This window comes from Eumetopias jubatus, unplaced genomic scaffold (assembly GCF_037043125.1).
Source record: "Eumetopias jubatus isolate StellerSeaLion01/CBP00866 unplaced genomic scaffold, mEumJub1_p1.0 scaffold_17, whole genome shotgun sequence".
Classification (NCBI taxonomy): Eukaryota; Metazoa; Chordata; class Mammalia; order Carnivora; family Otariidae; genus Eumetopias; species Eumetopias jubatus.
In genome coordinates, this window is record NW_028274823.1 from 42,529,880 (window position 1) to 42,546,241 (window position 16,362).

General features: G+C 39.0%; 1 pseudogene; it reads right to left on the reverse strand.

Annotated features, from left to right (window-relative positions):
• Positions 1 to 15,731: 15,731 nt before the first annotated feature.
• On the reverse strand, positions 15,732 to 16,091 carry LOC148162159 (activated RNA polymerase II transcriptional coactivator p15 pseudogene; annotated as a pseudogene).
• Between the last annotated feature and the right edge of the window lie 271 nt (positions 16,092 to 16,362).

Consider the following 16,362-nt stretch of genomic DNA (forward strand, 5'->3'; position numbering starts at 1 on the left):
AAGATGTTGGTTGAAAAAGGGAAAAAGAAAAATTAAGAAACAGTTAAAAAAATTAACTTTGAAAAAACTAATGAATCATGGTAAAAAAAAGCCATGAATTCTATGTGCAGTATTCACCTAGCGCTAGAATTCTCCTGTTCTCCTTGATCGGTAAACTTGGTCTTGGCTTGCTGGCTCTTCGTGCTGATCATCTGGGGGAGGGGCCTGTTGCCGTGGTTCCCACATGTCTTTGCAGGAGGCGGAATTGCCCCGCCCTTGTCAGTCCGGGCTATGCAAGCTGCTAGGGTTTCTCTCAGGAGCTTTTGTTCCCTGCAAGCTCTCGGTACAGCTTTGGAGGACCAGGGTGAAAATGGTGGCCTCCCAATCTCCACCTGGAGGAGCTGAGAACTCGGGGGCCCACTCCTCAGTGCGTCCCCAGAGAAAAGCAGTCACTTTCATGTCCCCGGTCTCCGGCCGCACTCCGTGCTCACCCGGCCTGTGACCGAGTGTTTCTATCTCTGGCACCCGACCCTGTGTGGAGTCTCCAAATCCAACAGATCCCTGCGGTGCGCTCCCGCGCCGCTCCTCCCCGGGGAGGAAGGGGCGTCTCCCCGGCTCTGCTGCTTGTTGGGTCCCTGCTGGAGGAGCAGTGGCCCGACTGGGCCGCGGCTCACAGTTTATGGCAACCCTGTGCTGAGAGCCCGTGCCTCCGCTCCGTCTCTGCAGCCAGCTTCCCCACTCCGATACCTGGGAGCTCTGCCACACGCAGGCACCCCTGGTCTTTCTGTGACCCCGAGGGTCCTGAGACCACACTGTCCCGCGAGGGTTCCACCCCCCGCTTAGCCACTGGGGCGACGTCCCTCAGCGGAGTCGACTTCTAAAAGTTCCGATTTTGTGCTCCACAGCTCTATCACTTGCCAGAAGCGCCCGAGGCCCCCTTCCCCGAATATCGCCTCGGATTCACTTCTCCGCACGTCCTACTTTCCAGTAAGTGGTCGCTTCTCTGTTCAGAGAGTTGTTGCTACTCTCTTCTTCGATCTCCTGTTGAGTTCGTAGGTGTTCAGAATGGTTTGATCCCTATTCAGCTGAATTCCTGAGACCAGATGAAATCCAGGTCTCCTACTCCTCCGCCATCTTGCTCCTTTCCCTCTAAACTCTTTTTTTTTTCTTTTTGACAGTGATTTTTTTCATTGCTGCTGCTGCTTCTTGTATGTCTTGTAAATTTTGATAGGGTGTTGATGTTGGGTGTAGGAGAGTAGAGATTGAGGTAAGTAGAATTTATGCCTGGAAATATCATGCCTATTCTTCTGCTAGGCCATTAGTGTAGGTTCTTGATTTAGTGTGTTTGGGACATGAGCTGGATTTTGGTTTTGTGTTGCTTGTCATTACCTCCAGTGAACTATTGATTTAGAATTTCTCACGATTTAAATTGTGCCTAGTGTGGCACCTGCAATGCCAGAGAGTTTCTCTTAACATTCCTGTTCCATCCTTGGCTTGAAGCCCTCTCTGTGTACCTGTGGTTCAGAAGGGCTCTGCCCCACCCTCATGCCCCTGCTCTAGGAGTAGCCTGTTGTTGGCTGGCCTGGACAGGAGGGCAGACTTTGTGGTCATAGTGCAGTCTCACCCTTTGGTATGTTCTCTGTTCCTGGTTGTCAGGGGAGAGGCTTTGTCAGTGATACTGTCTGTCCTCACTATGGCGTTCAAATTCTGCTTTGTATTTTTGGCAGGTTTACTGTGGGAGAAGGTTTTCCTGTTCCTTGCTTAGTGGTAGGAGACTGGTGATAGTATCAGTATAGGATCCTGAGCTCAGGACTGTTTTCTGCCTTTCCTCCAGGAGTAGAAGGGTTTTCTTTAGCTTTTTCTAACTGCATTGGTTCTCTACCTGTGCACAACAGAGTTTGCCGCTAGTCCTCCTGCAGTTGAAGACTTTTGTTCTCTGGGGAGGGGGTAGGTCCAAATAGGGCTTTATACATTTACCACATTGGCAGTAACTCTTCTCTAAGCCTATGCCACCGAGGGAAGTATTCCTTCCATTTCCCGCTCTGTGTCCACTTTTTTTTTATGAGCTCCTATTGGAGGCCTGTTGATTCTGCAAGGGTGTTGTAAACTCTCTAGTATCTATGGCTTCCTGGAATTCTGTGCTGTCACACTAGGCCACATTCAGCCTTCAGCAAGAGATTAAGGTTTTTTTTATCTGAATTCTTCTTTTCCGTCTTATGGAAATACTGTAAATTAACCCATTCCCCTGTTGACTTTTTTACCTTTACTAATCTGTAACATGTATTCTTATACATATTTTGTATGTACTAGTGCTTCTTTGTTGTTGGATTCCCTTGGTAAGTCAAGGTATATATTCATTTTGTATTTTAATAGATAATATCAGACTCCTTTCCAGAGGTTAGAGCAATTTATTCTTGCTCTAGCTGTTTTGAAGGGTTGAGTTTCCCATATTTTTATCATCACTAGATAAGCCTTTTCCTAACTTTTGCCAATCTGATGAATGAAAAATAGCAGTTCCTTGTTACTGTAATTCACATTATCCTGATGGCTAATGAGAACGAGTATCTTATTGTTTATTAGCCTCTTTCATTTGCATATTTGTATCCTTTGCCATTTTTTTCTTATTATTTTGTAGGAACTCTTTACATTTTGGAAATCCTAACATCTTGTGTGTCTGAAAAATACAAATTCTTCTCCTGCCCCATACCTAAGAAGAGAGACTTCATAACCACTGTGGGTTTCTAAAAAGTTCTTTACTGGAAGAATGTACAAATACTCAAATTTCTCCCAGAATTTCCATTCATTCCTTCATCAATTAATTCATTCATTTTTACTTAGATCACTAATCTGTCTGCTGTTAATTGCTAAGTATGGTAGACTGTAGAAAATGGACAATTATACCAGCACTATTCACTAAGCCACTTTTCCCAATTAAAGTTAAGTATACATTTATCACATATTAAGTTCCCCAAAATGTTTGTATCCTTTTCTTTTCTCCAAACTTTTCCACTTATTGTCTTGTTTGTTCCTGTGGATATATTATTTTGTTTTGATTATAGTAGTTGTAAGTCATATCTAGAAAGGCAAATCTTCCCCTTAATTTCTAAAAAATAAATGTAAAGGGGATTAAGAGGTACAGACTTCTAGTAATAAGTCGTGGGGATGTAATATAAAATATGGGGGATGTAAGCAATAATATTGTAATAACTTTGGTGACAGATGGTAAATAGACTTATTATGGGGATCATCTCATAATATACAAAGATATCAAATCACTATGCTCCTGAAACTAATAGGATATTATATATCAATTATACTTCAATCAAAAAAATTTACAGGCTATTTGGGCTATTGCTACATACGGTGTTTTAAATTATTTTGTTCGTTCCCATGTAAACCCTTTCATTTTTTGGTCTTTTTCGTTCCCCAAATTTTTATTTAAATTCTAGTTAGTTAACGTACAGTGTAATATTAGTTTCAGTTGTAGAATTTAGTGATTCATCAATTACATATAACACCCAGCGCTCATCACAAGAAATGCTCTCCTTAATACCCATCACCTATTTAACCAATCCCTGCACCCACCTCCCCTCCAGTAACCCGCAGTTTGTTTTACATAGTTAGGAGTCTATTTCTTGGTTTGCCTCTCCTTTTCTGCCCCCATGTTCTTTTGTTTCTTAAATTCCACATGTGAGTGAAATCATATGGTATTTGTCTTTCTCTCACTGACTTATTTCTCTTAGCATCATACTCTCTAGCTCCATCCACCTCATTGCAAATGCAAGATTTCATTCTTTTTAATATGGCCAAGTAATATTCCATTGTGTATATATATATATATATATATACCCACCACATCTTCTTTATCCATTCATCAGTCAATATACATTTGGGATCTTTCCATAATTTGGCTGTTGTTGATAATGCTGCTGGGGTACATGTATACCCACGTAAACCCTTTTGAAATTCAGATTAGAGTGGCATGACATTTATATTCATTTGGGAAATACTGGCGTTTTATGATATTAAGTTTTTCCTTCTAAGTAAAGAATGAGGTGTGTCAGGAGATCAGCTATTTTGTGTGTGAACTAGAAAATGGCTATTGCTTCAGGTTTACCTTCCAAAATCTCACATAAGAACCTCTCTTGTCAACCATCTTAACTGGAAACATTTGGGAAATAGAATTCCTGGAGAAGTAGTTTAGCCTAGCCATGTTGACATATTGCAAAATGACCACAGTCCATGTTTTGTCAACTTGGCACCCATACACATCTCTTTAAGCCATACCTAATCTCCAAATAAAAACATTATTCTTCATCTATGATCATACAGTTAACCTGTGGGCAACTGAAAACACACTCTCACCCTGTCATCAAAAGAGGATATAAAAATTTCCTTTTTGGTCTTTGAGTGATGTCTTTCTTCCTCAGCTAATTAACACTCCCCCTTAATATCCTGTAAAACAAAACAAAAATATTTGGGTAAATTATATATTTGAATGTATATGATCTATATATCTATATGTATATGTAAATATACATATATGTAAATTTATATATATATAAGTATATATATCAAATATTTATATTGAAAAAGATTTACTTGAAACTATTACATCCTCATTTGTGCAACTGGTTGCAAGGTTGTATCTGGTAGATGCCTTCTTCTACCCCATTCCATATTCTCTTTGGCCTCAGCAAGCACCTCAGTTGGTTGTGGTTCCTTGTCTGATAGGGTGACACAAACCTTCATCCCAGAAAAGTCTGAGCTAGTAACAGTCAGTCTAAATTTAATTGTTATAGTTTTCCATTGACTTTAATCACTGTAAAGGCACTCTAGAAGATCACCTGCATTCTAGACATTCTCCTTCTTACCTCTACTATTTAGTAGAAACCCAATTTCTCCTTGATAATTAGAATTAGTTGTATCGAGGGGAGGAGCAAGATGGCGGAGGAGTAGGAGACCTGGATTTCTCCTGGTCCCAGGACTTCAGCTGGATAGGGATTAAACCATTTTGAACACCTACAAACTCAACAGGAGATCGAAGAAAAGAATAGCAGCAACTCTCTGAACAGAAAAATGACCACTTACTGGAAGGTAGGACGTGCGGAGAAATGAATCCGAGGCGATATTTGGGAGGATAGACGGCGGGGGAGGGGGCCTCCGTCGGCCGCTTCTGGCAAGTGCTAGAGCCGCGGAGCACAAAATCGGACTTTTCAGAAGTGGGCTCCGCTGAGGGACGTCACTCCAGTGGCTAAGCGGGGGTTGGAACCCTCGCGGGACAGTGTGGTCTCAGGACCCTCGGGGTCACAGAAAGACCGGGGGTGCCTGAGTGCTGCAGAGCTCCCAGGTATCAGAGCAGGGAAGCCGGCTGCAGAGACAGAGCCGAGGCGCGGGCTCTCAGCTCGGGGTTGCCATAAACTGATCCGTGACAGTCGGGCCACTGCTCCTTCAGCAGGGACCCAACAAGCGGAAGATCCAGGGAGACCCCCTTCCTCCCCCCCCCCGGGAGGAGCAGCACCGGAGCACACTGCAGGGATCTGCTGGGTTTGGAGACTCCACACGGGGTCGGGGTCGGGTGCCAGAGAAAGAAACGCTCGGTCACAGTTCGGGTGAGCACAGAGTGCGGCCGGAGACCAGGGAGATGGGAGTGACTGACTGCTTTTCTCTGGGGGCGCATGAGGAACGGGGCCCGTAGTTCTTGGCTCCTCTGGGGCGGAGATTGGGAGGCCGCCATTTTCACTCTCGTCCTCCAAAGCGGCACGGAAAGCTTGCAGGGAACAAAAGCTCCCGAGAGCAAACCTGAGCAGATTACTTAGCCCGGTCGGACAAGGGCGGGGCAATTCTGCCTCCGGCAAAGACGTTTGGGAACCACGGCAACAGGCCCCTCCCCCAGAAGATCAGCACGAACAGCCAGCCAAGACCAAGTTTACCGATCAATGAGCATGGGAGAACTCCAGCTCAAGGGGAATACTGCACATAGAATTCATGGCTTTTTTCCCCCTGATTCTTTAGGCTTTCAAACTTAATTTTTTTAATTTTCTTTTTTTTTTAAATTTTTCTTTTTCCCTTTCTTAACCAACATCTTATCAAACCCATTTGAAAATATCTTTTTTATTTTTCATTTTTAGAGTCATATTCTATCCCTTCATAGTAGTTAACCTTAGTTTTGGTATATATATAAATTGTTCTCTCTTTAAAATTTTGGGATACAGTTTCTTCTAACAGACCAAAATATACCCTAAATCTCTAGTGTATGCCTTTGTTCTAGTCTCCTGCCTGATCACATTCTCTCTTTTTTTTTTAATTCCTCTTCTTTCTTTTTTCAACCAATTTCTTATCTTATCAATTCCATTTATAAAATCTTTTATAATTCTCATTTGTACAGTCATATTCCATCCCTTAATCTTATTTACCCTTATTTTTGTACATAAATGTTTTTCTTTCTTTAAAATTTTGGGAGGCACTTTCTTTTAACACACCAAAATATGCCCAAATTCTAGCATGTGCACTGATCCATGCATCATATTTGATCATATTCTGTTTTTTTGTTTTGTTTTTATCTTTTCCTTTTTCTTTTTTTTCCTCTATTTTCTTTCTTTCCCTTTCTGTTCCCCCGGTTTCAGGTCTTTTCTGATTTATTTAGTGTATATTTTCTGGGGACGTTGTTACCCTGTTGGCATTTTGTTCTCTCATTCATCTATTCTTCTCTGGACAAAAGGACAAGACAGAAAATATCACCTCAACAAAAAGAACAAGAGGCAGTACTGACTGCCAGGGACCTAATCAATACGGACATTAGTAAGATATCGGAACTAGAGTTCAGAATGATGATTTTAAAGATACAGATAATGATTTTAAAGACGATTTTAAAGCTGGGCTTGAAAAAAGCATGGAAGATATTAGAGAAACCCTTTCTGGAGAAATAAAAGGACTAAAATCTAACCAAGTCGAAATCAAAAAGGCTATTAATGAGGTGCAATCAAAAATGGAGGCTCTAAGTGCTAGGATAAATGTGGCAGAAGAGAGAATTAGTGATATAGAAGACCAAATGATGGAAAATAAAGAAGCTGAGAGAAAGAGAGATAAACAACTACTGAATCACGAGGGCAGAATTCGAGAGAGAAGTGATACCATAAGACGAAACAACATTAGAATAATTGGGATCCCAGAAGAAGAAGAAAGAGAGGGAGGGGCAGAAGGTATATTGGAGCAAATTATAGCAGAGAACTTCCCTAATTTGGGGAAGGAAACAGGCATCAAAATCCAGGAGGCACAGAGAACCCTTCTTAAAACCAATAAAAATAGGTCAACACCCCGACATCTAAGAGTAAAACTTACGAGTCTCAGAGACAAAGAGAAAATCCTGAAAGCAGCTCGGGAGAAGGGATATATAACCTACAATGGTAGAAATATTAGACTGGCAACAGACCTATCCACAGAGACCTGGCAGGCCAGAAAGGACTGGCATGAGATCTTCAGAGCACTAAATGAGAAAAATATGCAGCCAAGAATACTATACCTAACGAGGCTGTCATTGAAAATAGAAGGAGAGATAAAAAGCTTCCAGGACAAACAAAAACTAAAGGAATTTGCAAACACCAAACCTACAAGAAATATTGAAAGGGGCCCTCTAAGCAAAGAGAGAGCCTAAAAGCAGCATAGATCAGAAAGGAACACAGACAATATACAGTAACAGTCACCTTACAGGCAATACAATGGCACTAAATTCATACCTTTCAATAGTTACCCTGAATGTAAGTGGGCTAAATGCCCCAATCAAAAGACACAGGCTATCAGATTGGATAAAAAAACAAGACTCATTGATATGCTGTCTGCAAGAGACTCATTTTAGACCCAAAGACACCTCCAGATTGAAAGTGAGGGGGTGGAAAACCATTTACCATGCTAATGGACACCAAAAGAAAGCTGGGGTGGCAATCCTTATATCAGACAAATTAGATTTTAAACCAAAGACTATAATAAGAGATGAAGAAGGACACTATATCCTACTTCAAGGGTCTATTGAACAAGAAGATCTAACAATTGTAAATATCTATTCCCCTAACTTGGGAGCAGCAAATTATATAAGGCAATTAATAACAAAAGCAAAGAAACACATTGACAACAATACAATAATAGCAGGGGACTTTAACACCCCCCTGACTGAAATGGACAGATCATCTAAGCAAAAGATCAGCAAGGAAATAAAGGCTTTAAATGACACACTGGAACAAATGGACTTCAACGATATATTCAGAACATTCCAACCCAAAGTAGCAGAATACACATTCTTCTTTAGTGCCTATGGAACATTCTCCAGAAAGATCACATCCTAGGTCACAAATCAGGTCTCAACAGGTACCAAAAGATTGGGATCATTCCCTGCATATTTTCGGACCACAATGCTTTGAAACTAGAACTCAATCACAAGAGGAACTTCGGAAAGAACTCAAATACATGGAGGCTAAAGAGCATCCTACTAAAGAATGAATGGCTCAACCAGGAAATTAAAGAAGAATTTAAAATTCATGGAAACCAGTGAAAATAAAAACAATTGTTCAAAATTTTGGGATGCAGCCATGGCAGCCCTAGAGGAAAGTATATAGCAATACAAGCCTTTCTCAAGAAACAAGAAAGGTCTCAAATACACAACCTAACCCTACACCTAAAGGAGCTGGAGAAAGAACAGCAAATAAAGCCTAAACCCAGCAGGAAAAGAGAAATAATAATGATCAGAGCAGAAATCAATGAAATAGAAACCAAAAGAACAGTAGAACAGATCAACGAAACTAGGAGCTGGTTCTTTGAAAGAATTAACAATATTGATAAACCCCTGGCCAGACTTATCAAAAAGAAAAGAGAAATCACCCAAAACAACAAAATCATGAATGAAAGAGGAGAGATCACAACCAACACCCAAGAAATACAAACAATTATAAGAACATATTATGAGCAACTTTATGCCAGCAAATTAGATAATCTGGAAAAAATGGGTGCGTTCCTAGAGATGTATCAACCACCAAAACTGAACCAGGAAGAAATAGGAAGCCTGAACAGACCTATAACCACTAAAGAAATTGAAGCAGTCATCAAAAATCTCCCAACAAACAGGAGACCACGGCCAGATGGCTTCCCAGGGGAATTCTACCAAACATTTCAAGAAGAATTAATACCTATTCTTTGAAACTATTCCAAAAAATAGAAATGGAAGGAAAACTTCCAAACTCATTTTATGAGGCCACCATTACCTTGATCCCAAAACCAGACAAAGACCCCACCAAAAAGGAGAATTACAGACCAATATCCTTGATGAACATGGATGCAAAAATTCTCACCAAAATACTAGCCAATAGGATCCAATAGTACATTAAAAGGATTATTCACCACGACCAAGTGGGACTTATTCCTGGGCTACAAGGTTGGTTCAACATCTGCAAATCAATCAGTGTGATACAATACATTAATACAAGAAAGAACAAGAACCATATGATCCTCTCAATAGATGCAGAAAAAGCATTTGACAAAGTACAGCATCCTTTCTTGACCAAAACTCTTCAAAGTTTAGGGATAGAGGGTACATACCTCAATATCATAAAAGCCATGTATGAAAAACCCGCAGTGAATATCATTCTCAATGGGGAAAAGCTAAGAGCTTTCCCCCTACGGTCAGGAACGCGGCAGGGATGTCCACTATCACCACTGCTATCAACATAGTACTAGAAGTCCTAGCCACAGCAGTCAGACAACAAAAAGAAATAAAAGGCATCCGAATCGGCAGAGACGTCAAACTCTCACTCTTTGCAGATGATATGATACTTTATGTGGAAAACCCAAAAGACTCCACCCCAAAACTGCTAGAACTCATACAGGACTTCAGTAAAGTGGCAGGATATAAAAATCAGTGCACAGAAATCAGTGGCATTCGTATACACCAACAACAAGACAGAAGAGAGGGAAATTAAGGAGTCGATCCCATTTACAATTGCACCCAAAACCATAAGATACCTAGGAATAAATCTAACCAAAGAGGCAAAGAATCTGTACTCAGAAAACTATAAAATACTCATGAAAGAAATTGAGGAAGACAACAAAGAAATGGAAAAACGTTCCATGCTCATGGATTGGAAGAACAAATATTGTGTAGATATCAATGCTGCCTAGAGCAATCTACACATTTAATGCAATCCCCATCAAAATACCATCCACTTTTTTCAAAGAAATGGAACAAATAATCCTAAAATTTGTATGGAACCAGTAAAGACCCCGAATAGCCAGAGGAATGTTGAAAAAGAAAAGCAAAGCTGGCGGCATCACAATTCTGGACTTCAAGCTCTATTACAAAGCTGTCATCATGAAGACAGTATAGTAGTGGCCCAAAAACAGACACATAGATCAATGGAACAGAATAGAAAACCCAGAAATGGATCCTCAACTCTCTGGTCAACTAATCTTCGACAAAGCAGGAATGAATGTCCAGTGAAAATATGACAGTCTCTTCAACAAATGGTGTTGGGAAAATTGGACAGCCACATGCAGAAGAATGGAACTGGACCATTTCCTTACACCACACACAAAAACAGATTCCAAATGGTTGAAAGACCTAAATGTGAGACAGGAGTCCATCAAAATCCTAACAGAGAACACAGGCAGTAACCTCTTTGACTTCAGCCGCAGCACCTTCTTCCTAGAAACATCACCAAAAGCAAGGGAAGCAAGGGCAAAAATGAGCTATTGGGACCTCATCAAGATAAAAAGGTTTTGCACAGCAAAGGGAACAGTCAACGAAACCAAAAGACATCTGACAGAATGGGAGAAAATATTTGCAAATGACATATCAGATAAAGGGCTAGTATCCAAAATCTATAAAGAACTCATCAAACTCAACACCCAAAGAACAAATAATGCAATCAAGAAATGGGCAGAGGACACGAACAGACATTTTTCCAAAGAAGACATCCAAATGGCCAACAGACATGAAAAAGTGCTCAACGTCGCTCGGCATCAGGGAAATCCAAATCAAAATCTCAATGAGATACCACCTCACACCAGTCAGAACGGCTAAAATTAACAAGTCAGGAAATGACAGATGTTGCCGGGGATGCGGAGAGAGGGGAACCCTCCTACACTGTTGGTGGGAATGGAAGCTGGTGCAACCACTCTGGAAAACAGTATGGAGGTTCCTCAAAAAGTTGAAAATAGAGCTACCCTACCGTGCAGTAATTTACTACTGGGTATTTACCACAAAGATACAAATGTAGTGATCCAAAGAGGTACGTGCAGCCCGATGTTTATAGCAGCAATGTCCGCAATAGTCAAACTATGGAAAGTGCTAAGATGTCCATCGATAGATGAATGGATGCAGAAGATGTGGTATATACATACAATGGAATATTATGCAGCCATCAAAAGGACTGAAATCTTGCCATTTGCAACGACGTGGATGGAACTGGAGGGTATTATGCTGAGCGAAATAAGTCAATCAGAGAAAGACATGTATCATATGACCTCACTGATATGAGGAATTCTTAGGAAACAAACTGAGGGTTGCTGGAGTGGTGGGAGGTGGGAGGGATGGGGTGGCTGGGTGATAGACACTGGGGAGGTTATGTGCTATGATGAGCGCTGTGCATTGTGTAAGACTGTTGAATCACAGACCTGTACCTCTGAAACAAATAATACATTATGTGTAAAAAAAAGAAGATGGTAGGAAGCGAAAAATGAAGGGGAGGAAATTGGAGGGGGAGACGAACCATGAGGGACTGTGGACTCTGAGAAACAAACCGAGGGTTCTAGAGGGGATGGAGGTGGGGGGATGGGTTAGTCTAGTGATGGGTATTAAAGAGGGCACATACTGAATGGAGCACTGGGTGTTTTACGCAAGTAATGAATCATGGCACACCACATCAAAAACTAATGATGTAATGTATGGTGATTAACATAACATAATAAAAGAAAAAAAATAATTAGTTGTATCAAGCAATATAGTAACCCATCTTTGCCTGTCAATTCAGTCAGCATGAGGAACCTAAAATGGCCTGGTGGCATTCTCAACTTCTAATTCAATGGAATCATTGTTCTGTTCCCTAATGGAAGCATTTCTTACTCTGTTTAGGTCTGCTTTGATTTCTTTCATCAGTAATTAGTGTTTCATAGTTTTAAACATACAGATCTTGTACATATTTTGTTAGGTTTTTATCTAAGTAGCTTCTGTGTTTTGGTGCTATTACAAAGGGGACTTTAAAAAATACTTTGGGGTGCCTGGGTGGCTCAGTCTGTTAAGTGGCTGCCTTTGGCTCAGGTCATGATCTTAGGGTACTGGCATCAGGCCCTGAGTCTGGCTCTCTGCTCAATGGGGAGTCTGCTTGTCCCTCTCCTTCTGTGCTTTCTTGCTCTCTCTTGCTCTCACTTTTTCTCTCAAATAAATTAATAAAATCTTTAAAAAAATAAAATAAATACCTTAACTTTATTCATTGCTGGTATATAGAAATATTCATTTTTTTATATTGCCCTTGTATCCTTTTACCTTATTAAATTCACTTTTAATTCTAGGGGTGCTTTTGTATATTCTTTTTTGGAATTTGCCTTTGAAGACTCTCATGTTATCTGTGAATAGACACTGTTTTATTTTTCAACTTTTCTAATGTATATGCTTTTCATTTCTTTTTCTTACTGCACTAGCTGGGACCTTTGGTACAATGCTAAATAAGAATAGAGAGAGTAGACTCCATTTTAGGGGAAAAACATTCTGTTTTTCATCATTGAGTATAATGTTAGTTGTAGGATTTTTGTGGATGTCTTTTATCATATTAAGGACATTCTTTCTAGTTTTAGTTTCCTGAAAGTTTTCATTATGAATGCATGTTGAATTTTTTTTCCAATGCTTTTTCTGTATCTACAGATATGATTACATAGTTTTTCTTCTTTTGTCTGTTGATATGGTGAGTTATGGTCTGTTGATGTGGTTGATTTTCAAATGTTCAACCTGGTTTGTATTCCTGGGATAAGCCCAACTTCGTGTATTATCCTTTTTATATGTTGTTTAATTTGATTTGCTAGTATTTTACTGAGGATTTTTACATTTATGTTCATGATAGATATTGATCTGTGGTTTTCTTTTTTGTGATGCCTTTTTCTGGTTTGAGTATCAGGGTAAAGCTGCCCTCATAAGATTGGTTTGGAAGTGTTCCCTCCTATTTTATATTCTGGAAGAGTTTATACAAAATTGTTATTATTGCTCTCTTAAATGTTTGATAGAATTCAGTGAAACCATCTGGTCTTGGAATGTGTTTGTAAAATTTTAAAATACATATTTGTATTAATTTTTTAGGGCTTTCATAACAAAGTGACTGGCTAGTCAAACTAGTGACTGATTGCCTTACACAACAGAAATTTATTTTCTTACAATCCTGGAGGCTAGAGTCCAAGATCAAGGTGTTGGCAGTTTTGATTTCTTCTAAGGCCTCTCTTCTTGGCTTGCAGATGACCATCTTCTCCCTGTGTGGTATCTGGGTCCCATTTTCTTTTTTCATAAGGACACGAGTCATATTGGGCTGGGGTGTACCCAAATAATCTCATTAATTTAATTATCTCTTTAAATATCCTGTCTCCAAATACAGTCATATTTTGAATTATTAGAGGTTAGAACTTCAACATAAAATTCTAGGAGGGGACACAACTCAGCCTATAGCAATCTTCAATGTTTTTAATTGATAAAGGACTATTAGATCATCTCTCACTTTACTGAGCTTTGGCAGTTTGTCTCATTCATATAAGTTGTCTAATTTATGGAATTAGAATTGTTCATAATGTTCTCTTACTAACTTTGTAATGAATGTAGTATCTGAATTGATGCCCTCTCTTTTATTCTTGATTTGGAAAAAGGTGTTTTTTCTCTTTTATTTTTTGATCAGTTTGGTTAGAAATTTATTAATTTTTTAAATTCAATGCAATTTTATTTATTTTTATTATTTTTAACTGAAGTATACTTAACATACAATGTTATATTAGTTCCAGGTGTACAATATAGTGATTCAACAGTTCTATATATTACTCAGTGCTCACAACAATAAGTGTAGTCATTATCTGTCTCCATACAACGTTATTACCAACTTATTGTATTATATGCCTTATGCTTACTTTTTCTCTCCAAAACTTACTTATTTTGTAACTGGACATTTGTCCTTCTTAAGCACCTTTATCTATTTCACCATCCACCCTCTGGCAACCACCAGTTTGTGCTTTCTATTCAACAGTCTGTTATTTTGTCTTTTTTCTTCTTTGTTTTGTTTCTTAAATTCACATATGAGTGAAACCATATGGTATTTGTCTTTTTATTGATCTTTTCCATGAACTAGCTTTTAGTTTCACTAGTGTTTTTAATATTTTTCCTATTGATTTGGTTGATTTCTTCATTGATATAAGTTCTTTCTTCTGATCTCATATAATCATTTAATATAACAGATCTCCCTGTGAATACTGCTTTAGCAATATCCCTAAAATTTTGATGTGCTTTTATTTACATTCAATTCAGAATGCTTTTTCATTCCCGTTGGTGACAGCTGGAAAAATTTGAGCACCAATACACTGTAGAATTGGATTATAACTCAAAGTATAAAATAAATATCTGCGAGTCCATACTAGTACAAACAAATAATTGAAAATGTAAATAAGTGGGGAGAAGAAACAAACCTCCCATGAAGAAGAATTCCAAATAAATTGTGTTGATATTCCACTCTAAAGTAGATGGAGCCAAACTCCCCACCCCTTAAGTGTGGGTTGTACATAGTGATTTTTTTTCTAAAGAGTACAGTGTGGAAAGGAGGATAAAAAGAGTAACTTTGTAGTAGAGAAACATGATACACAGCTACAGCAGGTGATTAAGATCAACATCAGTAATAATCAGTCATGTTGATAGTAGGTACCCTTGATATTTTGTGATGAATATGGCACTTTACCTCTGTGATCTTCCAAAAAACTGATAACCCTAGGCTAATCATGAGAAAAACATCAAACAGATTCCAATAGAGGGGCATCCTAGAATATATCTGATTATTACTCCTCAAACCACCAAGGTCATCAAACACAGGAAAATCTGAGAAAGCATCAGAGCCAAGAGGAGCCTAAGGAAACATGAGAACGTAAAGGTAATAAGGACTCCTCGATGGGATCCTGGAACAGTAAAAGGATATTAAGGAAAACCTAAGGAAATCTGAATGAACTATGAACTTCAGTTAACAATAATGTATTAATATTGATTTGTTAATTCTAACAAGTGTACTATCCCAATATAAAATGTTAATAATAGGGGAAACTATAGCAGGGGATATATGGGAACCCTCTGTACTTCCTACTATTTTTTTTTTTTTGGTAAACATAAATCTATTCTAAAGTCTTTTTTTTTTTTTAAGTATTCTCTAATTTCTCTTGTGGCTTCTTTGATCCATGGGTTATGTAGAAATATGCTTTGAACTTTCTTTTTTTTTTTTTTTGTATTACTTGATTTTATTTTACACTAGGTGGTGGGCACAAAGCAATCCTCCTTAATAAAGTTGACAATTAGCTTCACTCAGAACACTTTTCATAATGCACATAAAAAAAAGTATACATCTTACAAATTGTTCCGCAACCCAAATATACAGTAGCTTGGAAAACAACATTTAGAAAACAAAAGCCAAAGTAAAAAGACAGATTAAAACAACTAGGATAGTACAAGTTTCATATAGCTCTGATTTTACAGTTTTCTTACTGTATCATCCATCAGTGTCCGAAATCTGTTCCTTCAGCTGGCTCCATTGCTCAGGATTTAAAGAAATACCTTTTATTCCAGGTTTCCTTTCACCTTCTGGACCCATCCGATATTCTCTAATATCAGTTAGGACTTTCCCTTTAAAGTCGTGAACACTGACGTACCTCATTTTCCTGATCTGGGACATGTTCTCATCACTGCTCTGCTCAGAGGATGACCGGGCTCTTGAAGTGTCACCAGTCTTTGGCTTCTTCACAGGTTTTTCTGGAGCAACTTGCTTTTTCCTTTTTAACTTTTTGTCAACCTCACTGTGAGAATCGCTGCCAGAAGAGCTTGAAGAAACAAGTTCCTTTGATTTAGGCATTGCTCCGCTCTCGCAGCCGAACTGCCTTCTGCTCGCTCGCTTGCAACTCTGCTTTGAACTTTCTTAATATTTGAGGGTTTTCCAGATATGTCATTGATTTTTAGTTCAATCTCATGGTCCAAGGGCATAATTTCTATTAATTCTTTTTAATTTGTTAAGATTTGATTTTTGACCTAGAATATGGTCTATCTGGTGAAGGTTCCATGTGCACTTGAGAAGAATTTTTATAATGTTGGACAGAATGTTTTATAAAGGTCAATTAAATCAAGAG